The 24,457-nt window shown below is 43.0% G+C and overlaps 1 protein-coding gene across 1 annotated transcript in view; it reads right to left on the bottom strand.

Annotated features, from left to right (window-relative positions):
• LOC134431454 (zinc finger SWIM domain-containing protein 6-like) overlaps positions 1-24,457 on the bottom strand; it is a 338,553-nt gene that overhangs the window by 144,655 nt on the left and 169,441 nt on the right. The gene's annotated exons all lie outside the window — the stretch shown is intronic.

The raw sequence follows: 24,457 nt of genomic DNA, 5'->3' as shown, positions 1-24,457 counted from the left end.
AAAAGTCATCATGTATTTCTGAGAAAGAATATATCTCATAGAACTTGCTTTAATTACAAGTATGATGAACGCTGTCTTTCTGTCATACTCTTTTTATATCCAATAAAATCAAAAGGAGCTGGTTTACAAGCCCTCTTTGCCATTCCATCACAACATTCATAGAAGTTTGATAGTAAGAAAAAGTTACTTGGTAAATTATAGCTGCAGAAGCAGAGTTGCATCCAATTAAGACCAATGTGAAATTCCCAGTAGTTCAGCAAGCTGGCAGCAATTTTCCAAACCTCACACCAGTCTGCACTTACCAGCAAATTTACCCATTCTCTCAATAAGTAAGAGGAAAGTAGTGCACTCTAGTGGTACAAACCCTGGTCCTGATCTCAACTCTGCCACCGATTCACTGACACAAGTCACTTAACCTCATTCCTTTCACTTCTCCCACCACTGAGCTGATGCTAAAGTTCATCATCAACCCAAGCAATCTGGTAGGGCAGCTATGTCTTTGTAACTCTTGGGAAATGGAAACTGCTGCAGTTACCAATACACAGGATATCAGATTCATAATAGTCAATGTTATAGATGGATAATGAGATGATTGGCTCTTACAATCAGGGATAACTATTGTGTGAATATTAAGAAAAGCTTTAGTGATGTATAGTTATGTTATTGTAGTTTAGATGTCCTCTGTTCTCCCCATAGTTCCCTTTTTCCCCCCTGTATTGTGACCATCAGACAGCCGAGGTTGTCTAGGACAGGTAAAAAAGAAGGTGGGCACATGTGCTCCTTGCATGGGGCAGTTGGGAATGGAAAAGCTTGTTGCTTAGGGGGTGCGGCATGGCAACACCTGACCTCCAATCAAGTTACAAGAAAGCAGTTTCCACTGATAAATGGCAAAGAAGAGCTGACTGACAGACTTTGGGAGGGGCCAGGGCTGGCTGATGCAACCCCCAGGGATATAAAAGACTGAGCATCCATCTTGAAGATGAACTGGCCACGTGATATGCACAAGGGGAAGTTCCCAGTGCTACAGCTTTTTTTCCTTATGTAGTCCTTTGTTGTATTTTTGTTACGGTTTAATAAACCTTTTTAAATTTTCAAAGTGAGCAGTTGTCTCTCACAGTCAATGAGATATGCACACACTGTTTCAGAAGTGTGCATCTCCACTTGGCATGATAAAGCATAAGGCAAAATAACTCTTTTTTCTTATATTTTAAGAAGATATGGTATACCATAAGAATGATCTTTACTTCAGCCACTACTCCACAGAGCACCCTGTTGAACCAAGGTCTCAAATGCCGTTCTCTGAATATCAGACCTGAACCTATCTCTGTTTTCCCAATGTTAAGGCCCAGCTTTGGCTCTCAATACTTTATCACTGCAGAATTTGGGTGTTTCTATTGGATTTTATGTAAACATGACATTGATTTTTGGTTCAGGCATTAATTCACAGGTATAGCTACAAAGCAATACAAACAAATTACATATAATCAGTATTAAACTTGAACAGACTGCATACATAAAATCTGGAATGGATATTACAAGTAACGTGCTATACATTACTTATAAAGCCACACTCCCTCAAAGTCCAAAACTGATTCAGTATTCTTGTATTTCAAGAAAAGTATGTTGTAGGAAGCAGTATCACATGAAAATTAGGGAGTAAAAAAGAAATATACACATAGCTATAGTCCAAAATATTGCATCTCAATTTGTTTTTAAGAAACTCTTTAACCTACTGGAAATGAAGAGGAAAATCCAATTTTTTCCATTTGTTTATGTTGTGTATTTCAGAGCAGGTTGTGCAGTCAGTATCACTGTCTGGATTTCGTTCAGCTACAGAAATGTGATATTCTACCAGAAGTCATAGACACAGACTCTTGATTTTTGCAAGATAATGTTTATCAGTTAAAGTAGAGTTGAAGAGGCAGTAAGCTGTAAAGTGCACAGATACAAGGGAGGGGGGAGGAGGATGAAGAACCCAAGGCATACTTGGCATTCTTGCTCTTGGCTCCACTCAAGACATACAGAGAAGGGGAAGGGAATTGTCCCTTGAATAATGAGCTCCTCCCTCTGCCTTTCCCTTTGATTTTTAAGTAATCATAGCATGCTCCCGTCAGTGCCCTCTCTTAAAAAAGAGGTATTGTTAAAACTTGTTCAGCTCTATTTCAGGTTAATTTCCAGTAAAGAAGCGATGTATTGGTGGTCTCAAGGAAATTGTATAGGAGATATATTTTTTTTAATATCACTTTCCTATTAAGTATATACCAAAGTCTCTCATTTATGACCTGAGAAAAAGTGTAACACTTGAACACTCAAGTGGCCTGATCCTACTCCTTCCTGCTCTCAGTAAGTAGCTGAACTGGGTCTTCTTGAGCTGGAGTTCATTTTCCCATAGCAGCCCTCCCAGTGCTGTGCTTTGTATTGATGGCCAGGAAGGTGTTGATAACACATTGGTGTTTTGGCTACTGCTGATCAGTGCTGGCACAGCATCAGTGCTGTCTCTCCAACATTTCATCCCATCAATAGGATGGGGATGGGCAAGACCCTTGGAGGGCACACATGTAGGCCAGCTGATCCAAATTAGCCAAAGGGATATTCCATACCATATGATGTTAGCTCAGATATATAAGCTGAGGGAGAGAGGAGGAAGGGAGGGAATTAATGAGTTTTCAATGTTTGCTTTCTGGAGGAAGTTATGTGTGCTGAAGCCCTGCTTCCCAGGAAGTGTCTGGACATTGCTTGCTGATGGGAAATAGAGGATAATTTTTTTTTTTTTTCCTTTGCTTGTGTGCCACTGAAACTAAACATCAATGTTGGGATCAGACTGCGGCATTGTTGAATTTTCTGGGACTAAGTAGATAAAGAGTATCCAAAGACAAAGCACAAATAGTCCAGACCACAGTAACCTACTTGGGATTCGAAACCTTTCATGGACAAAGGAGGCTGGGACAGGAACAAAAAAAAGCAATTTGCCAGCTCCCACAGCCACAAACGGTAAGAGAGTTGTGTGTCTTTCTCAGGATGATCAGATGGTGTTGCCTGTGGATTAGCAATTATGGGCTGCTAGTAAAGCCACTGTATGAGCTCTTGAAGAATGTTCAGAGGGATTTTATAGTCTGGACTGATGATCCACAGGCTGCCTTTTTACAACTCAAGTGAGCCCTTATGCAGGCACTTGCTTTGGGGCTCCCAGACCCCATGCGGCTGTTTGAACTATTTACTGATGAAAGACAAAACACAGCACTGAGAGTGCTGTCACAGTTCCTCGGGGACCAGAGGTGGGCTGTGGCCTACTTTTCAAAGCAACTAGATAATGCCAGCCAAGGCTGGCCTAGTTGTCTGAGGACAGTAGCAGCTACTGTTCTCTTGATCCAGGAAGTTCAAAAACTGACTTTGGGACAAAGCATGGTTGTTTATGTATCACATATGGTGTAGTCAGTGCTTGAGCAAAAAGGAGGCCACTGGCTATCTCCTAACCAGATGCTAAAATATCAGGTAGTCGTGCTGGAGCAAGATCATGTGACACTCAAAACAACTTCTGTTGTTAACCCTGCTATGTTCTTACTTGCCCAACAAGTAGAAGGAACCCCAGAGTATGATTGCTTACAGACTATAGAAGTGTGCTTCAGCAGACCTGACTTAGGAGACTGACTCTTGGAAAGAACTGATTGGGAATTGTTTACCGATGGGATCAGCTCTGTCTGAAATGGAAAACAATTATGTGGATATGCAGTGACTACACACCATGAGGTAAACAAATAGGGGGCACTCCCCTCTAATATTTTGGCCCAGAAAGCAAAACTAATTGCACTCACTCAAGCATTGGAATTGAGTAAAGGAAAACGAGTTAACATTTGGACTGATTCAAAATACACCTTTGGAGTGGTACATGCACACATGGGGCCATCTGGAAAGAAGGAGGCCTTTTGACATCTCAAGGCACATTGATCAAAAATGGAAAACATATCTTGGATTTACTTGAAAGTATCCAGAAACCAGCAGAAGTTGCCATCATGCATTGCAGAGCACACCAAGCAGGTAAGACCAAACTGGAATTGGGGAATCATTCAGCCAATAAGGCTGCCAAAGAGGCTGCAGGAAAAGGCACATTAGAAAACAAATTTTATCTTTAATACCCCTGCCAGAGTTACCTCTCCAAGTAGAGAAACCAGAGTATAGTGCTAGGGACTGTCAATTAATTGAAACCTTAGAAGCAAAATTTGATCCTCAAGGCTGGGCAGTCACCCCAACCAGGAAAATAGTAATCCCTGAACAGATCTTGTGTGAAATAGTGGATCATGAACACAAAGCCACTAATTGGAGTACTGAAAAACTTTTCAAACATTTGCAAAAATCGATAATTAGGTCTAAAATGGCTCAGAATGTACAGTCAAGAATCCAACACTGTATAGTCTGTAAAAGAAACAACCCTAACACAGCTAACAAAATAGTGCTGGGAGCCATAAAATCTGGAAATATTCCAGGTGAATACTGACAGATTTATTTTACTTAATTGCCCAGAAAAGGGGGATATAAATCCCTCCTAGTTCTGAAGGATACCTTTTTTGGGTGGCCAGAAGCCTTCCCTTGTTTCACCAACCAGGCTAAGGAAGTGACTAAAATACTGTTGAATCAAATAATACCTACATTTAGGGTACCTTTAGGAACATCATCCGACATAGTTTTCCACTTTATTGCAGAAGTGGTACAACAGGTTAGGAAAGGCTTGGGAATAGCTTGAGATCTCCATACTCCTTATAGGTCCCAAGCTAGTGGCAAAGTAGAGTAAGTGAATTATACAATCAAATTGCAATTGGGTAAAATATGTCAGGAAACTTCCTTGACATGGGTCCAAGCCTTACCTGTTGCACTACTTCTAATTAGAATTCAGCCACAGGGCACCGGCAAAATAAGCCCCTATGAGCTGCTATATGGTCAACCCTACCAAGTACCACACATTCCAGGAAACACACACATAAAAGGAAGGGTTTGAATAATTTCCTCATTTGTCTTTGTAAAACTTTACATGATTTGCAGTGAGCAGTGATCTCCAGGCTGATGGGATTGGAGAAACCAGTGCATGAGTTCCAGCCAGGAGATTGGGTGTACTTGAAAGACTGGGGAACCATTCTGCACCATCCAAAGTAGAAGGGACCTTTCCAAGTACTACTGACAACTTTTACTACACTGAAATCGGACACAGTAAAATCATGGAGACATTACTCCAAAATTAAAAGGGATGTAGCCCCTTGGTTAATCAAACAGTTGTCTGAGAAAAAACAAGATGCCTAAGTCTTGTTTTGCTATCCTGACAATAGTTAATTCAGCCTTGATTTGGGAGAAAAATTTCCATCTAGTTTTATTGATGCCATTTTGGTTTTTGCCTTTTTTTTCTATGTTGTCTGTATTATTTGCACATATATTTGTAGCTCTGTCGCCTATTGTATTAGTGGCTGATTTTCCCAGTAATTTTCCATGGCCTTTCCCTAGGGAGAAAGACAAAACAAATTCCAGAGCTATAAGCCCTGGGAGATACAAGGCCCCAATGCTATCTTAGTTCTTCCTGACTGCCAAGGTTAAGAACAACTCTTCAAGATACATTTTCATGAACAAAGTACAGCTAGTGCCAAGGGGGGAGCTCCAGAAAAGGGGCTTGACCTGGAGGAGAATTGCATCACCACTTGTCCTCCTAATTGGCGGTTTTAATCAATTATGCTAATTTCCTAAAACTTATAAAAATGTGCTGACCCCTGGAGGGGGTGGGCTTTTGTGGACATCTTTCCATAACTGCCCCTGAAGATCTTCAAATAAAAATACACTTTTATAATACCTCCTTACTAAAATTATCTCAAGTTTTGTTTCCAGGTTGGGAAAATGGCAACAATATTACTAAATGTGATCCAAGTGTTGCACAAAAATGGGAGAAATTAATACTAGTAGAACAGAACAACGTAGCCTTGGGAGAAGTAAATAAAGGATGTAATTTAGGCAAACAGAAGTCATACAAAATGCAAGCAGGATGCCAGCTCAGCTCTGCAAGGATGACAAAGCAGAAGTTATGTGAAACAATGATATTCAAACTGTGGGTCAAGAAACAGCCACCTAGAAAGAACACTGGACATTGAAGACCACCAAAGACCCCAAAGAACCATATAAGGACTTCTGATAAGGAATATGACTATGTAAAATAAAGTAATACATATACATCAAGAAAGCAGGGATAGCTAATGAATATGTAATCAGTGTATGTGATAAAAACTCTGTTTACCTGATGCTCAGGGCACTCAGTTAGAGGAAGGATCTTCTCAGTGACCAGCATGCTACAATAAAGAATGCCTGCTGTCTAACACTCAAAACTGTGTTAGAAAGTTTCTATCTGGCTGATTTTGGTATAAAAACATAAGGACATCTAGGAAGAGATACAACATACAGATAGGCTTGTGATCAAGGGGTGGACCTGACCATGGGGGGCTATCACACAGGTTATTCACAAATGTGAAACATGCTGCAAAATTAAAAGATCTACGTGAGCAAAATCTCCCTGGAATAGAAGGCAGTGGATGGGTTTCTGATATGGTGAGGCCTGGCAAATTAACTACATTGGACCACTGCCATGAATACACCATGGCAAGAGCTGCATACTCACCATGCAATGACTGGTTGTCTGGAAACATACCCAGTAAACTGTGCTACTACTCAAAACACCATCTTGGGCCTTAAGAGACATATTTTGTGGTGACATGGTACCCCAGAGAGAACTGAGTCAGACAGTGGGACTCATTTTCAAAATAACCTTATAAACTCTTGGGCAAAGAAACACGGAATTGAGTGGATATATCACAACCCTTATCATCCATAAGCTTCTGGAAAGACTGGGAGGTATATGGACTGCTAAAGACTATGTTAAGAGCATTGGGCAATGGGGCATGGAAGCCTTGGGATGCAAATTAAGCAGAAGCCACTTGGCTGCTTAACACCAGAGGATCTGCTAACTGCCCTGGTCCAGCCCAAAAAAAACCCCTACACACTGTGGGGAAAGATAAGGTCCCCATACTACACATAGGGAAGTGTCTGGAGAAGTCAGTGTGGATTTCTCCTCCCATGGGAAATGGCAAACCTATTTGTTGGATTGTCTTTGCCCAAGGACCAGGGTGTACTTGGTGGGTAATGCTGAAGGATGGGGAGACCTAGTATGCGCCTTGAGAAGATTTAACCTTGCGGGAAAAAAATAATCTGTGATGTGAGATGTATGCTGCACAAAGTAAAGCAGCAGAAATTGCATGAACCGAGAAAGAGTGAATTTAGTGAGGAGCAAGGAGTGCAACCATGAGCTGAGCTGGGCCAGTGTCAGTGCCCAATGACTGAGTGCTGTTTCTCTTGTCCTGTCTCTCCAGTATTCTCCCCTGCCCCATCAATAGGCTGGGGGTAGGCAAGATCCTGGGAGGGAACACAACTAGGCCAGCTGACCCAAATTAACCAAAGGGATATTCCATACCATATGATGTCAGCTCAGATATAAAAGATGAGAAAAGGAGGAGGAAGGGGGGGTATTTGTTATTTTCAATATTTGCCTTCTGGAGCAACCACTATGTGTGCTAAAGCCTTGCTTCCTGGGAAATGGTCTGTTGTGGTGTATTCCCCCCCTTTTTCAGGCTGCACTGTGATCTAATAAATGCTGGTTAGGCCTCCACCTTGACAAACAGCACCTGGGCTCAGCTGCTCTTGAGTGTATCAGAAACACTGTCTGCTCCCAGGAACTGCTGCTGTCTAATGAGCTCCTGTTTTCTTTATGAACAGCCTTGGAAACTATTTTTCTTGCCTGAATGGCATAACATCCTTGTTCTCATACTTTCAAAGAAAGTGTCCTGACCCAAAGTGTGGCCACAATGAAATACTGTTCTGGCTAAAGCCCACTCTCTTGCAGCCCTATCAACAGCAGTCCAAACTGAGAGCCTTTGAGCTCTTCTGGACCACAGTGGGCTGCGACCAGCAATCTCCCTCTGAGTTGGACAACTCTGAGAGCTAGTGAACTCCCAAGTTTGCTAAACTCATCACCAAACAACAAGTCCTAGGCCAATATCCCCACTCCTTAAGGCTCAACCCTTTACCTGTTGAGGAGATACAAAAGCATCTGAAGTATTTCACTACCTTTGAGGGGAATTTTTCTCAGGTACCTTGCACTGACTCTTTGTGTCTGTGTGCATACATGAGTGCATATGCTATGCAAATATGGGAGAAATGCTGCTCTCTTATATGTTGTTAAGGTAACAGGTGTTGGTGTAAGAAAAGAGTTAAACAGAGAGCAAGAGCAGCAGCACCAGCAGCAGCAGCAGCATCTCTCTGACACAGGTGTACCTGAGACAGAACTGAACGAATGAGTTTCTACTTCTAAGTCAACATAGAACTGTACACTCTTCATGCTCCTTTACCATGGGTTTGGAGAGAACAATGGAAAATGTCAAGAGCACAGATTTTTTGTAGAACTGTGATTATGTCTGCAAGCTGTAACCAAAAAAAGCTCTTAGGAGAAAAGATATATATACTGATGCTTCTGAATAAAATCTCAGATTCGCTTTCTTTCTGCTGATGGGTCTCATCCCTTCATGTATCAGAAGATGTTTAAGTACCTTAGATATCTCAGTAAGTTAGGCCTGTAAGTAAGTTTAATAAAAGTTAGGTTACATGCTGTTGTGTTATTGATTTGGTAAATTGTTAAGGTTGAGTTATAGGTTAAGATATAAGTTAAGTACTGTTAAGTTTAAGTGCTGTTATGGTTTAGGCCATATTCCTTTTTATCCTTGCCCTTTCTGTCCTTTGTCACATGCACCTAAACACACACAAACACAAACATACACATGCACCACTCCTCCCCCAGGTAGTTTTTGGCTCATTTCTGTTTTGATTGACTGGATTTTGTTGTTTTGTTGGCTTATTTTTTCTTTTTTCCATGGTGCGCTTTAACTGTCTGGTAAGTAGTAGAATGACCCTTGACAACAAACTTTGCCATGCTGTCACTTAATATAAAATCTGGTTTCTACTAATAGCCTTGCCAGTGATTTTTTTAAGCAATCTTAAACACTAGTTCATAACATGGCCAGACATTGCTTGCTGATGGGAAGTAGAGAATATTTTTGCTTCTCCCTTTGCTTGTGCACACACAGCCTTTCACTTTTGCTTTAGTGAACTTCCTTATCTCAACATACAAGTTGTTTTCCATCTTATTTTCTCTCCCCTGTCCACCTTAGAAGAGGGAGTGATAGAGCAGCTTGATGGGCACTGGGCATCCAGTCAAAGTCAACCCACCACAGTATCTAAACTCTTATTAATTCTGATAGAAAAAAAAAATATATTTTAAAATGTGCCCAACCACCTACTCCAACAATATTGTCATTTAATTTGTCAGCAAATAATTCAAGCATTTACAAAGCTAAAATTTTCATGAACAGATAAGTGTCTCCAGAAATATTGAGTTAACAGCAGATCTGCCTTTAATTCCCCTACTCACATTCAGACACAAATGCAGCTCCCGCCTTCTTCTCCCTCTCCACTGACATTTTTTGAGAATTCATTTTACAATCAGCAGCATTTATAAACAGAGGTGTTATTCAAACAATTACAGCACTAAAACAGTCAAGTTACCCTGTAGGTTCAATGTGATATTGTCCTGGTTCCAACCAGGACAGGGTTAATTTTTGCAGTAGTCAGAAGGGGGCATGGCTTTGACCCTGGGGTTATTCTATACCACCTCACATCATGGCCAGGGAAAGGGAATCTCTTCTGAGGAGAGAGTATGATGGCAAACAGCTGGACTGTGAGCTTCATATATCCCTGACTTTAACCTGATAATCCTAGAGACGGCACTGAGAGGAGGGATTTGGCTACAGAGGGCAGAAGCCAGCCAATCCCTGATGAGAACATAAGCAGGTAGCTATTGGGCAGTGAGCTGAGTGGTAACCAAATCATAGCAAATCAGGTTCAAACAGGGAGTCTTTTGAATAGCCTATATAAGAGCTGTGTGCACCACAAAAGCTTGCTCTGCTGCATCAACTTTGATGTCATGTCAGCTCAACATCTCCCCTGTCTGCGACATATGGTGACCCTGACATAATGGCAATAACTAAGCTATGAGAAAAAAAAGGAGATGGAGCACCAGAGAGGGACAGCTGAGAGCTGTGAGGAAAATACAGCCAGAGCTGAGAGGGAAAAATAGCCTAGAGAGCTGTGTGAGGAAGGTAGCCAGAGAGCTGCTGACAGCCGAGGAGCTGTGATTGTCCAGACAAGGACAGAAAAAGGGTGAGCCACTGCTGGGGACATGGGTGGTCAAATTTCATCAGAGGACAAAGCTGGAGTGAATATTTGGACTCTGATCTTAAGTAAAAGAGGGATTGAGCATGAGGAAGAGGGTCTAGAGACTTTATTACAATTTTACCTGATCCAAGGTATAGAAATCACCACAGATGCCGCCTTTAGTGTTAAAATCTGGGAACAAGTTGGCCAATTGATTTTTGACTCTGCCTTTAGAGGCGACACAATTGCTATGTTTTAACTACCTGGAGGATATTGATGACACATTAAAATTGATAAAAGCCGAGACAAACATAAAAGCGGCTGCAAAGACGCCAGTGCCAGTCACTCAAGATGGCGGAGACCACATGGCACAAGCATGCAAAAAACCCCAAGATGGCAGGTGCCATGTGCTGAGAGCACCACTCTCCCAAGATGGCAGATATGATGTGCTGTGGACACCAGTTCCCCAAGATGGCAGATGTCACGTGACATGGGAGCCGCCTGCTCAAGATGGAAGAGCAGGTACAGCCTGCTGAAACATCCCAAGATAGCAGAGCCGGGGGGGGAAAGCCCATGGGGGAAGAGATGCCATACCGGGCACGCTGGAGGAGCAGTTAGAGGGGGAGTGGCCATTATTTGAGCTCCCTAGACCCACAGTGCCTGTGCACCACGATATCAGGGCTGAACCCCACCCCCCCACGATGGGCACTGGATGCATCTGCACAGCCCGCATGGCAGCTGTCCCGCTGCGAGCAGTAGAAGACCCTGCAGAACCAACACAGCAGCCGGGGCCACACACACAGTGGCCAGGGTTGTCCCTGCTGTGCTTGCAGGAGCCATTTCCCATTTCTTCCATGCTCTGTGTTGCCATGAAAGCCCTGAATCCACCTCTGCCTCCCGCTGATTGGTACAGTCCTGGAGTTCTCCTGATAGCCTGGCCTTCACTTGACACACCCACTGACAACAGTGCTGCACCTCCTGGAGAACCCAGAAGCATCATGGCGCTGGAAGCTGGAAGACAAGTCGGCAGCCCCAGAGCCAGACCCCCCTCCCACCACTGGTGCCAGGTGAATCTGCGTGGCCCACGCAGCAACTGCTGAGTTGCTGACATCAGAAGTGCCTGCACGGCAGCTGGGGTCACCCCTGCCACAGTGCCTGGGTGTCCCCTCACCGTCCCTGCCGGAACCCAGAAGAGTGCCGGAACCCAGAAGTCGAGCGGCTCCTGAACCTGGAAGTGCCGGCAGCATGCTGCCAAGGCTTAAACAGCCTGAAGGACCAATACTGCTGATGGATACGCAAGACCCCCACAGAGGGAACCCGAGCTACTGCCCTCCTGCCAACCCCCAAGAGGAAGCCTCCACCGCACTATTGGTACCAGCTCCATCCCTGCTCCTATCGGATATCATCCCTGCACACCATCCAATTAGCGTCTGGAAGGAGGTAACACTGATGGCAGTTGCCAAGTGGAGATATTGAGGGAGCCGACTGAATTTCTGTGCCCATGCCTTTGCTATCATCAAAAGACTGGCAGCAAAGGGGCAAGACAATTGCAGCATCCCCGGTCCTGCAAAGTAGTGGGATGGCACCTGATACACATATCCCTTTTAATTGGCAAGTCCTCTCTGAGCTATGCCAATTGGCTACTAAACATGGACTGGAGTCTCCTGCAGTTGCAAATATGCTTCAGTTTTTAACTGCCAGTGAATTAACTCCTTTTGACATGAAGCAAATTGCTAAAGTACTCTGTACTCCAGTGCAGTACATGATGCTTGAATCCACCTGGAGGCATTATGTAGAGGAGCTGGGACTGTGAAACTCAGAGGTTTCAAAGCAAGACCCATGCTTTGAGGCAGGGATTTCTCAACTCATGGGACTTCCCCCCATTGAAAGTCCACAAATGTAAGCACGTTTAAATTCCTCAATATTAGCACAGGCAAGAGACTTAAAAACATATGGTGGTTTCAGTTCGAAACTAGGCAGAAACTAATTTCGTGTCATGGTTTAGGTTCACCAATTTAAGATTTCTCTAACTTGAAATTTTCTTGGCCAACGCACTAAAGAATGTGGTAGGTTTTGTGTTGGTTAATTACCAATATACTCACTTTCTGCTGTGAGATAGGATTAGGAGAAAGGCAAAGCAGACTCAAAACTTTAAAAGGGTATAAAAAATTTATTAACTAGAAGGAAAAAAGTAGCAAGAATCAAAACAAACTCTTCAAAACACTTCTCTTCCCCTTACAACCTTTTCTTTTTCACTGACAATGTAAAGAAACTACACCCAAGATTTTTAGTCAGTTTACCACTTTTAAAATAGTCTTTCTTTAGTTTACTGAGGGAGACAAATCTTTCTTGTTAAAGTTATGGAGACTTCTCTACAAGAGGAAAGGAAACAGTTCTCTAGTGGCTCTCAATTTGTCACAAACAGCCGCCGCTTGGGGAACTCTGCCATTGTGAAGTCCTATCCATTGCCACAAGCCTTCTCACAGCTTGTCGATGGGCTATGTTGACTTATGGTGTATTGTTTTAAAGGTGATATGTTTAAAGGCAAAAGTTCTCCTTACTGTCTATTTCTAAAATCATCTTCATCCCTGGGAACAGAGATCTTTTTCTTCTCCTGGAAGCACTCTTCTCTCTTTTTCTGTTCAGACTTCTCATGGGATCACAGCCATTTCAACATCTGCTTATCTTAGCATGGAGGCTTTTGCTCTATATCGATTTGAGCACTTTCATCTCTCCATACTTTCATGTGTTATAAGGAATAAGAGTCCTTTCTCTATAGCTTACAAGAGGATTTCAGCTCCAAAAAACAAGGCATCTCCTCCTCCCTCCCATCTGGGACTTAATTTCTTCCACATGGACCTTGATGTCTTCATGCTGTTCCTTTACATGCTTGCATTTTGTTCTTTTCTCTCACCCAAGGGAGGATTGAGGCACTGAAAGGGTTAACATCATGCCTGAGGCCTACCTGACTTGCCCATTACTTGTGGCAGGGAGCTGCAGCTGAGCTGTGTCAGGATGGGCTTCATGGTTGGTCTTTGGTTTTCTGCACAGGCTGCAAGGGTCTCTGGTCTCAGCCATGCTGGCAGGAAGGGGCCTAACAGCAAGATCTTCAAAGCCGTGGCCAGCCTCCCTGCTCCAGCTAGGGCTCGGCAGCCTCCCCCGCCTTCCTTCCTAGCAGCTGCTGGAGTCCAGCCTGGCCAGGCCGGAGCCGATGGGGATGGTGGGGGGTTGGTGGGCGGCCTGGGGAAGGGGCCCGGCCACGGCAGAACTGCCCAGATCAGCCTGGCCAAGACAGGGGCCAAGGCTGGGGCCGGCCACCTCCTCGCCTATCGGAAAGGAAAGAGAGAGTTCCCGGGGATTTTCGTCTTTAACATGTGTGTTTTACAGAGACGTGTCCAGCTTCTCAGTGGTTCAACAGACTGTCAGTTACACAAAAAGCTTTGCATCACTTCCCTGTGAGCCCTGATAAAAATTGCAAACACGTCTGTTCCAACCCAAAGGTATTCAAGCATAAAACAAGGCCCCAAAGAATTATATATGCAATTTATAGAACATTTACAAGATGCTATAGAAAAGCAAATAACAAACAGCAATGCAATGAATCAATTAATGTTGCAATTGACATGGGACAATGCAAATGAGGACTGCAGAAAAGCTATAGATTTATTACCCAAAGAAAATCCATCCTTAGAGGAAATTATTAATGCATATGATAAGGCTGAAACTGAATTATACTGCATGGACTTGTTAACCAATTCTCTTGCAACTGCTGTAAAAGTGCCATGCCAATCCTACGGAAAGGGGTAACAAGGCCACAGGAAAGCAGATTGTCTCTGCAAGTCCAACTCATTGAGGTCATGCCAAAATCAAAGGAGCCTTACTAGTCTGCCAAACAGATGTCACACACATTTTGGAATTCAGTCACCTAAAATATGTTCACGTTTCAATAGACACTTTTTCATCTGCTATATCGGCCTCAGTTCACACTGGAGAAAGAAGTCGTGATGCAATTTCACATTGGCAACTAGCCTTTCCTGCTCTAGACATCCCTCACACTATAAAAACTGATAATGGTCCTGCATACATATCACAGAACATTCGACAGTTTTTACAGCTCTGGGGTGTATCACACCACACAGGTATTCCTCATTCTCCTACAGGACAAGCAATTGTTGAACGTGCACATGGCACTTGAAAGCGTGACCTTGAAAAACAAAAAAGGGGGATGTGTGGTGAGACCCTACAGAGCAGGGTGGTGTCTTAGGTTGCAAGATGCAGCTGGGGATGTGTATTCTATTGCCATCTGTTAGAAGTGGGGCAGTTATTTTCTGTTAATTGGGCTACCTATTAAAACCAAATAAGGCAGTTTTCTTTATCTCTTCCATGACCAATCCTCCCTCCGGGAAATATCTTCTGTTAATGGGCCATTGAGTCTCACTGCATGACTGATAAAATTACATCATCCCATTGTAACATACTCTGCCCACTTGGAGGAGCCAAGCATCCCTACCTAGATATAATCTGAGATTTGGAACACCAGAAGTAGCCTTTTCCCACTAGATTCCCAGAGGAGCAGCTTTCTTTTTTATGGGATTCCAAGAGGAAGACCAGGCCCATCTACACCACCACTGGACCTTCAGAGGAAAACTACACACTTCTACAAGATCACTGCTTCAACAGAACCATATCTGTTACTCCAAGAAGACCATTTAATCAGACTGCTACCAACACCCTGACCAATAGGGTGTCAGGTCATATTCTGACTCTGTCAGTGTTGTTTTGTATTACTGCATTTTTATTTTTATTTTTATCTTTTATTTTTCTAATAAAAGAACTGCAATTCCTACTCCCATATCTTTGCTGAGAGCCCCTTAATTTCAAAATTATAATAATTCAGATGGATGGAGTTTACATTTTCCATTTCAAGAGAGGCTCCTGCTTTCCTTAACAAACACCTGTCTTTTCAAACCAAGACAGGTGGCCAAAGCCCTGTACACTTTAAACCATCTGACAATATTGCAAAACTCCCAAAAGCCTGTCATCTTAAATAATTTCTTGTCATTACAGTCCTCTAGTGATGTCCATTTACTTAAACCTAAGGTATTGGTACAGGAACTCATTACTAACAAATGGGAAAGCCCTTGGGATCTTGTCACTTAGGGATGTGGATATGCATGTATTTCCACAGATGCCGGTATTTGATGGGTACCTGCTTGGTGTGCACAACCTGCTCTACGCTCTGCTCTGGACTGCAAACAACAATGCCTCTCTGATGGCCTCACAGCAGACGCTGTGGAACAGTGACCAAAACAACCCTCTGCACCAGCTGGATGGGAATTTGAGACCTTCTGCATGTTCAGGTGGAACTTCATATTATTACAATATTGTATTTATCAGCACAAGTATATATACTTCAGATATCCTTCTGAGTTTTGTCACAGAAAACAAATACTTGAAAAAAAAAGAACATTCAAACTGTAAGGTACTAAGGAGGAGAAATGACAGTGGAATGCAGGGAAACAGCAGCAGGTTAGCTTTCAGTTACTCAAGTCAAAAGCAAGTTTTGAAATACAAAGTTCTACTAATTCAACAGCATAAGCAGCAAATCTACTGCACTAAATAAGCATCATCAATAGCATCTGACAAACTTGATTCATTTCTACTGTCATCCTATGTTAAAAAGCATCTTCCTAAATCTACCCAAGTCCGAAGCTGTACTATCAAAGACAATGACCAAAATGAGCAAAACCTAATCAGAACAAACAGCCATGTAAAATGCTGGGAAGGGGCGGGGAAGAGAAAATTTACACTGAAATTTCACATTACTGTGACTCAAGAAAGTTAAAAGATAATTCAAAATTCTAAAATGTAAAAAGCAAAGAAAAAACCTCTCCTTCAAAGAGGGGTGCATTCATTTTTTATTCAGTCAAAAACACAACAAGCTACTATGAAGTGAACTTTAACTGAAAACATACTTTGAATGATACTCTCTCATTAAACTTTTTAACTACATCTTTGTCCTGGTTGCAGTTGTGATAAAGGTAATTTTCTTCTCAGTAACTGGTATAGTGCTGTGTTTTAGATGCGGTATGAGAATAATGCTGATAACATGCTGATGTTTTGGTTGTTTTTGAGCAGTGCTTAAGCTTTTCAGTGCCTCATGCTCTGCTAGGGAGGAGCTGCACAAGAAGCTGGGAGGGAGAACAGCTGGGACAGTTGATCTAAACTGGACAAAGGGATATTCCATACCATAGAATGCCAGGCTCAGTACTTAAACTGGGAGTTGGCCAAGAGCCACTGCTGCTTGGGACCAGGCTGGGCATTGGTCAGCAGGTGGCGAGCAACTGTATTGTGTATCACCTGTTTCTCTTGAGTTTTATTCCTCTCCCTCTCTCCTTTTAACTACAATTACTATTATTATTATTTGGTTGAAATTATTAAACTATTCTTATCTCAACCCACAGGATTTACTTTTTTTCCTGATTCTCCTCCTCACCAGGGGGTGGGTGCCTGTGTGTGTGCGTGTGTGGGAGCAGCTGTGTGGTACTTAGCTGCTGATCTGAGTTAAACCGCAAGAGTAATTTTTGGCATCCAACATGAAGCAGGAAGCATTGAGATAATGACGGATCTAACCAGAGTGTGTTAAAACTGTTATCAGCATTTATTCTATTAGTTTAATAGTCGCTGGTAACAATTTTGTTTTATTTGATCTCAGCATTCCTGTGCGTGTTCCTGCATGTGTGCTCACAGGCATTCTTGGTGTATGTCTTCCCTGTGCTGATGTTTATCCTCCATGGGGCCTAGGTCAAGGTTATCACTGTCTTGTTCTTTACAGTGACTTATGATATGATAGATTCACTGGTCATGAACCTAATCTGGTATGTGTACTTAGCATTGCTGTTGCCTCTGTACTTCAGGAACTATTTAGTGGGAACTAGTAATAATTACACTTTTTGTCTTTTTTCCTTGGAGAGCCAACTTCTGGGAGAAACGTATTTCCATTTTCTTTTCTTTTCTTTTCTTTTCTTTTCTTTTCTTTTCTTTTCTTTTCTTTTCTTTTCTTTTCTTTTCTTTTCTTTTCTTTTCTTTTCTTTTCTTTTCTCTCTTCTCTCTATATTCTTTAAACATATATTTGTAGCTCTGTATCCTATTATTGTATTCGTAGCTAGTTCTAGTACTTTTCCCTACCTTTTCACTCCCCTGATAGGCAGAAAGACAAAGCACATTCCAAAGGCTCCAAGCCCCAGAGGGTACAAAGCTCCTATCTTGGTTCTTTAAGGGAACCAAGGCTGAAAACAGCTCTTCAAGACACATTTAGTCTCTATCTAAAGGGGGGGTAGGATTCAGAGACGACTGAAGTGGGAAGAATTACTTCATATCTTGTGCTCCTAATTGGGGATTTTTTTGTCAAATATGCTAATTTGTTAACCTCTAAAGCTGTATACACCCCATGTGGAGGTGGGCATTTTGGGTATTTTCCATAACTGCCCCTGGAAGCCTCCAATAAAGACCAGCCTTTATATTACCTCCTATACTAATATTATCTCGAAAGTGTGTTGTTTCATTTCTAGGTTTTTTCCTTCCTTCCTTCCTTCCTTCCTTCCTTCCTTCCTTCCTTCCTTCCTTCCTTCCTTCCTTCCTTCCTTCCTTCCTTCCTTCCTTCCTTCCTTCCTTCCTTCCTTCCTTCCTTCCTTCCTTCCTTCCTTCCTTCCTTCCTTCCTTCCTTCCTTCCTTCCTTCCTTCCTTCCTTCCTTCCTCCCTCCCTCCCTCCCTCCCTCCTTCCCTCCCTCCCTCCCTCCCTCCCTCCCTCCCTCCCTCCTTCCCTCCTTCCCTCCTTCCCTCCTTCCTTCCCTCCTTCCCTCCTTCCCTCCTTCCTTCCCTCCTTCCCTCCTTTTCCCCCAGGTTGATTACAGTAGTGTTTGCGATTTTTAAAGTTTTGGCATATCTTTTGAATACCCTTGAAACCATCCTGGAGCTTTTGGTAGGAATCAGCATGTTGCTGCATGTAGTTCAGGTCTTGTTTAGGGTTAAGGAACCATCTGTGGTCACCACATCCCCCATGACAAGCACTGCAGCTCAAAGGAGGAGGAGGAGAAGGACTCAAAGTCCAGCAAGAGGCACTGCAGCTACTCAAACACCAGTGACAAGTGCTACATGGCCACTCAAACTCTGGAGACAGATGCTGCAACTACTTTTATCCCCACTACAAGCACTGTGGCAAGTCAAATTACAGTGTCATGCTCTGTGGCTGCTCAAACTCCAGCTATTTTAGTCCCTGCAACAAGCATTGCAGCAACTCAAACCCTGGTGACAAGCACTAAAAACACTCAGACCCCAGCAATGGGTAATGGAGCTGAACCAGTAAACAAACTCATGCTGGTATCAGTCTCCCCTACACACAAGAAGAAATGGACAACAAAAGGCATCTTGTTTAGTAAAGGAGGATGAAGCAAGGCCATCACAGGAACAGGAGGAAGAAGCAGAACAAGACCAAGATGTAACCACTTGATCCTTATCCTTGAGCAAGCTGTAGGAGATACAAAAATATTTCAGCCATCAACCAGATGAGCCCAATATCCCCTGGTTGCTCCAGTGCTGGGGTAACAGGGCTAGCAGTTTGGAATTAGAGGATAGGGAAGCCAAGCACCTGGGATCACTTTCTAGGGAAGCAGACATTGAAAAGGTGATTGGAAGAGGGGCACAAGTCCTTAACCTGTGGAGGTGACTCCTGTCAAGTGTGAAGGAAAGGTATTAGTTCAAGGAAGATGCTATATGTCATCCAGACAAGCGGACCACAGCAGAGAAAGGTATACAGTACCTGAAGGAATTAGCTGTGCTAGAGATGATTTTTTTTGACTGGAATAACAGCAGTCACCCACAGATATAGACAAAAACTCCAATGCCTACTACCCATGTGGCATAAAGTTGTACAGAGTCAATCATTGTCACATGCACACATTGGCATTAATAAGCTGGAAAGACAATGCACCACGAACAATGGATGAAGTGGCTCACCAAATCTGGGAATATGAGGACAATCTCTCTGACTGCCTCATCTCAGCTGTGGAGAAACTGTCCAAGGAGTTCCAGCAATTCAAAGAGGATATGTGCTACTCCCCACCTGTACAGATCTATATCTCAGCTATTAACAGAAAGCGTCCTTTCACTCAAGAGGGAGAGTATAGAAGGTAAACACATTGGGATACCCTGTGGTTTACTTGCAGGACCATGGACAAGACACAAGGAAATTGGATGGAAAACCTACCTCAACCTTAGAGGCAGAGATATGTGAATTGCAGGGAAAAACAATCAGAAATGGGGGTTCTTCAAGCAAAATTCCCACTCCAGTCTCCAGTGGGCAGTTTCCCAGGCAGAGCAGAAGGGATGATTTTACTTCCAATTCTGTGGAAAGGAGTGTCACTCTTGTGCCGAGAATGACACAGGAACAGGCGAGAGGCAGTATTGTAGAAAGAGCAAAGAAGGCTTTATTCAAGAGAACCGCACGGTTTATATAGTGATATGATACATTCTATTTGATTGGCTAGTTAACAAAAACACCTTTCTCTTACACCGTCCTTGAGAAGAACAGGAAGACAAAGTAGAAAAACACCACCTGCAGATAGTTTATACTTAACAAGTTATCACATCCTTACAACTCCCTAAAAGTTCTCACAAACAGCTGTGAGAAACACTTACCGTTTCTCTCTCTCTGTCCCGTGGCATCCACAAAGGAGTTCTAACCTGTTTCTACAAGAAGTAAGTGGAGACTTGTAGTTGTTGAGTAAGAAACGACACAGACTCACCAGAAGGCTGATTGGCATAGAGTGAACGTCTTTACTTCGGATCCTCTTTTTATACACTGTGCCGATACAGGTAGACCTGGTTGGTCAATTAATCAATACATTTCACCTGATTGGCTAATTACCAAGATGTCTTTCTTATAAACAATCTTTGAGAAAAACAAGAAAACAGAGAGTAGGAAAATACCACCTGCAGGTTGTTTATGATAATAAGCTATCATTGTTTATCTTCAACTCCCTTAACTCTCTCAGGCCGATTCTGGGAAAACTTATCTAGTTTTCTTGCTCTCTGACCAGGCTGTCACATCCATAGAGACTCATATGACCAAGACTAGAGAGGTCCTGTCTCCAGCCAGGTGGAGAAAAGGAATAACCAGGTTTACTGGACTATGTGAATCTGATGGCCTGGCACAGCAGCACCACAGGAGTATCAGGCTTTAGTAGACACTGGTGTGTGCCCTAATGCCATCAAGGTATGCAAGGGCAGAAACCATTTGTCTTCCTGGATTGCCAGTGGGATCCCAACGGCTGTCTCTATTGGAGGCTGAGATTAGCCTGACTGGGAATGGAGAGCAAAAGCACCCTATTGTGACTAGCCCAGAGGGTCTGTTCATCCTTGGCATAGACTATCTCAGGAGAGGGTATTTCAAGGATCCAAAAGGGTATCGATGAGCTTTCAGTACAGCTGCCCTGGAGACAGAGGAAATTAAACTATTGTCTACCTTGCCCAGTCTCTCGGACAACCCTTCTGCTGTGGGGTTGCTGAAGGCTGAGGAACAGCAGGTGCCAATTGCTACCATAATAGTGCACCAATGGTGATATCACACCAATCAAGGCTCCATGATTCCCATCCATAAGTTGATTTGCCAACTGGAGAGCCAAGGAGGGATGACCAGGACCCACTCACCCTTTACTAGTCCCATATGGCTAGTGCAAAAGTCTAACAGAGAATGGAGACTGACAGCAGACTATCGTAGCCTGAATGAAGTCATGCTACCTCTGAGTGCTGACATACCAGACATGCTAGGAATACAGTACAAGTCAAAGGCAGCCCAGTGGTGCCACAAGTGATATTGCCAGTGTGCTTTTCTAAATCCATCTAGCAGTAGAGTTCAGGCCTCAGTTCACTTTCACTTGGAACCAACTGCCCCAGGGGGAGAAAGATAGCCCCACTATTTTCCATGGACTAATCCAGACTGCACTGAAACAGGGAGAAGCTCCAGAAAACCTGCAATACATTGATGACATCACTGTGTGTGGCAATACAGCAGAAGAATTTTTTGAGGAGGAAGAAAATAGACCAAATCCTTCTGAAAGACATTTTTTCCATAAAACAAACTAAGGTCAATGGATCTGCACAGGAGATACAGTTTTTAGGAATAAAAAGGCAAGATGGACATTGTCAGATCCCAATGGACGTGATTAATAAGATAACAGTGATGTCTCCACCAATTAGTAATAAAGAACCACAAGGTTTCCTAGGTGTTGTGGGATTTTGGAGAATGTGTGACCGTGGTCACAAGGGTTTTCAGGATGAGAGAGAGATGAGAATGTTGATTCCATGATCAGAAGGCTTGATTTATTATTTTATGATATATATATTACATTATGACTATACTAAAAAGAAATAGAAAGAGAAGTTCTCAGAAGGCTAGCTAAGAATAGAATAGCAAAGAATGAAAACAAAGGAACTCTCTCCGACTCTGTCCGAGAGAGCTCAGTCCTTGATTGCCCATTAATTGTAAACATCCAAGATGGGCCAATCATAGGTGGACCTGTTGCATTCCACAGCAGCAGATAACAATTGTTTACATTTGTTGCTGAAACTTCTCAGCTCCAGCAGGAAAAATCCTAAGAAAGGATTTTAATGAAAATATGTCTGCGACAAGAATGCACATTCTAAATGACAGTCTGATTACCAGCCCTCACTATCAAGTGACCTGGAGGAAGAATGATTTCCAATGGGGCCCTGAGCTTTGAACAAATCAATCAGGAAGTAGTTCATGCAGTAGCCCCCAGGCCAGCCAGTCAGTTCTCAATCCACCTCACTGTCCACTCATCCAACCCACATTTCCTGAGTTTGCCTATGAGGATGTTCTGAGGGACAGTGCTGAAAGCTTTGCTGAAGTCCAGGTAGACAATATCCACTGCTCTCCCCATATCCATCCAGGTAGTTGTTACATCTTGGAAGGCAATACGGTTGGTCAAAAATGGCTTACATTCAGTGAACCCATGCTGACTTAACCTGTTCACCTTCTTGCCCTTCATGTGGGTAGAGATGGCCTCCAGAATTAAGTGCTCCATCACCTTTCTAGGGATTGAGGTGAGGCTGACTGGCCAGTAGTTCCCCGGGTCCTCCTTGCTCTTTTTGAAGACTGGGATGATGTGCTTTCTTCCAGTCCTCAGGCACTTCTGATCACCACAGCCTTTCAAAGATGATCATGAGCAGCCTCGCTATGATGTCTGCCAGTGCTCTCAGCACTCATGGATACATCCCATCAGGGCCCACAGACTTGTGGATGTCAAGTTTGTTAAGGTGTTCTCTGACCCAATCCTCCTAGACCAAGGTAAAATCTTAGATCTATCATACCTGTACCCTGCTCTCCTGGGTCAGAGATCCCTGAGGACTAGTCTTATCGGTGATGACCGACGTAAAGAAGACATTCAGTAACTCTGCCTTCTCTGTGTCCTCCAGGGTTACCTCAGGGTCTCCCCTCCATTTACTAATGGGCCCACATTATCCTGTTTTCCTTTTGTTATTGATGTATTTGAAACAGCCCTTCTTCTTTTCCTTGACATCCTTGGCCAGGTTTAATTCTAGACATGCCTTTGCCTTTCTCATCTCATTTCTTCTTTGACAACCTCTATTCATTCCAAGTGACCTGACCCTGCTTCTACCTCCTATGTTTCCTACTTGTGCTTGAGTAATGACAGGAGTTCTTTATTCATCCATGCAGGTCTCTTGCCCCCTGTCATAGTACAAGCTGGCTTGTACTGGGCAATTAATTCAGCTATAAATAAGAAACCCAGCTCAGTCCCATAAACAAGTCCCTGGCTGAGTGATGATAGGATGGATTTGAATACAGACAGGGACTTCACACAATTACATTCCATCCTAAGCTGCAGACATCTCACTGGTCTGGGAGCTGGGCAGTGTTAAAGTCAGACCAATGAGCTATCTAGATCTGGGAGTTTTGAACTCCCTATATAAGAATGCTCTGAAGAATAAAACACACTGCTGTCACATGAAGTTCGGAGGTGTGTGTGTTGTCCCTGTCCCCAACCACCGACTCCACAAAACATGTGGATTCCCATGTAATATGTGGTGATCCTAACGTGATACAACTCAGCCAGATACCGTGGGCACAACAGGAGAAGACAGGCTGGCTTGCGGGCAGAGTCACCGGAAAAAAATGTGAAAAAGCTGAAGAAATAATCAAAATGTGTGCATGGAGAGCCGCCAAACCAGCAAAAAGCTGGAAATAACCAGAGGCATGTGTGAAGAGCTGCCCAAATTATACAGCGAGCAGAGCTGTTTTGTAGTAGAAAGCCACTAAAAAATACGGATTTCCTTTGTATAAACCCCTTTTAAATAGAAGAAAAACTCCACTGGAAAACATGGGAGAATCTGCCTCTGTGGAGAAGCATTCTGTGATGCAGGTATGGACCTAATTTTTTAAGGGAATGGGATATAGATTATGAAAAAGAAACTTTATTAGATTTGATAATATAGACTAAAAATCGAGGATTGGAACCTACCAAAAAGAATGCATTAAATACACATATATACATGGACACAGACGGGTAAATTTATAATGGATGCAGCTTAAAAAGGTGACAAAAGTGCAGTTAAAACCCTAAGAACTTAGAAATTAATATTGAATTTAATAATACAGATAAAAGCTGAAATGCCTAGTGAGGACTAAGTACTGTGAAAAGCAGCCATGAATCACAGAATCACAGAATCACTAAGTTGGAAGAGACCTTCAAGATCATTGAGTCCAACCCATGCCCTAAACACCTAAACTAAACCATGGCACCAAGAGCCATATCCAATCTTTTTTTGAACACATCCAGGGATGGTGACTCCACCACCTCCCCAGGCAGGCCATTCCAATATTTTATCACTCTTTCTGTGAAAAACTTCTTCCTAATATCCAACCTATATTTCCCCTGTCACAGCTTGATACTGTGTCCTCTCATTCTGACATTTGTTGCCTGGAGAAAGAGACTGACCCCCACCTGACTACAATCACCTTTCAGAAAGTTGTAGAGAATGATAAGGTCACCTCTGAGTCTCCTTCTCTCCAGGCTAAACAACCCCAGCTTCCTCAGTCATTTCTCACAGGCCTTGTGTTCCAAGCCCCTCACCA

The sequence above is a fragment of the Melospiza melodia genome, chromosome W (assembly GCF_035770615.1).
Source record: "Melospiza melodia melodia isolate bMelMel2 chromosome W, bMelMel2.pri, whole genome shotgun sequence".
NCBI lineage: Eukaryota > Metazoa > Chordata > Aves > Passeriformes > Passerellidae > Melospiza > Melospiza melodia.
Note: the sequence above shows the minus strand (reverse complement) of the source record. Positions and strands in the feature narration are given on the sequence as shown.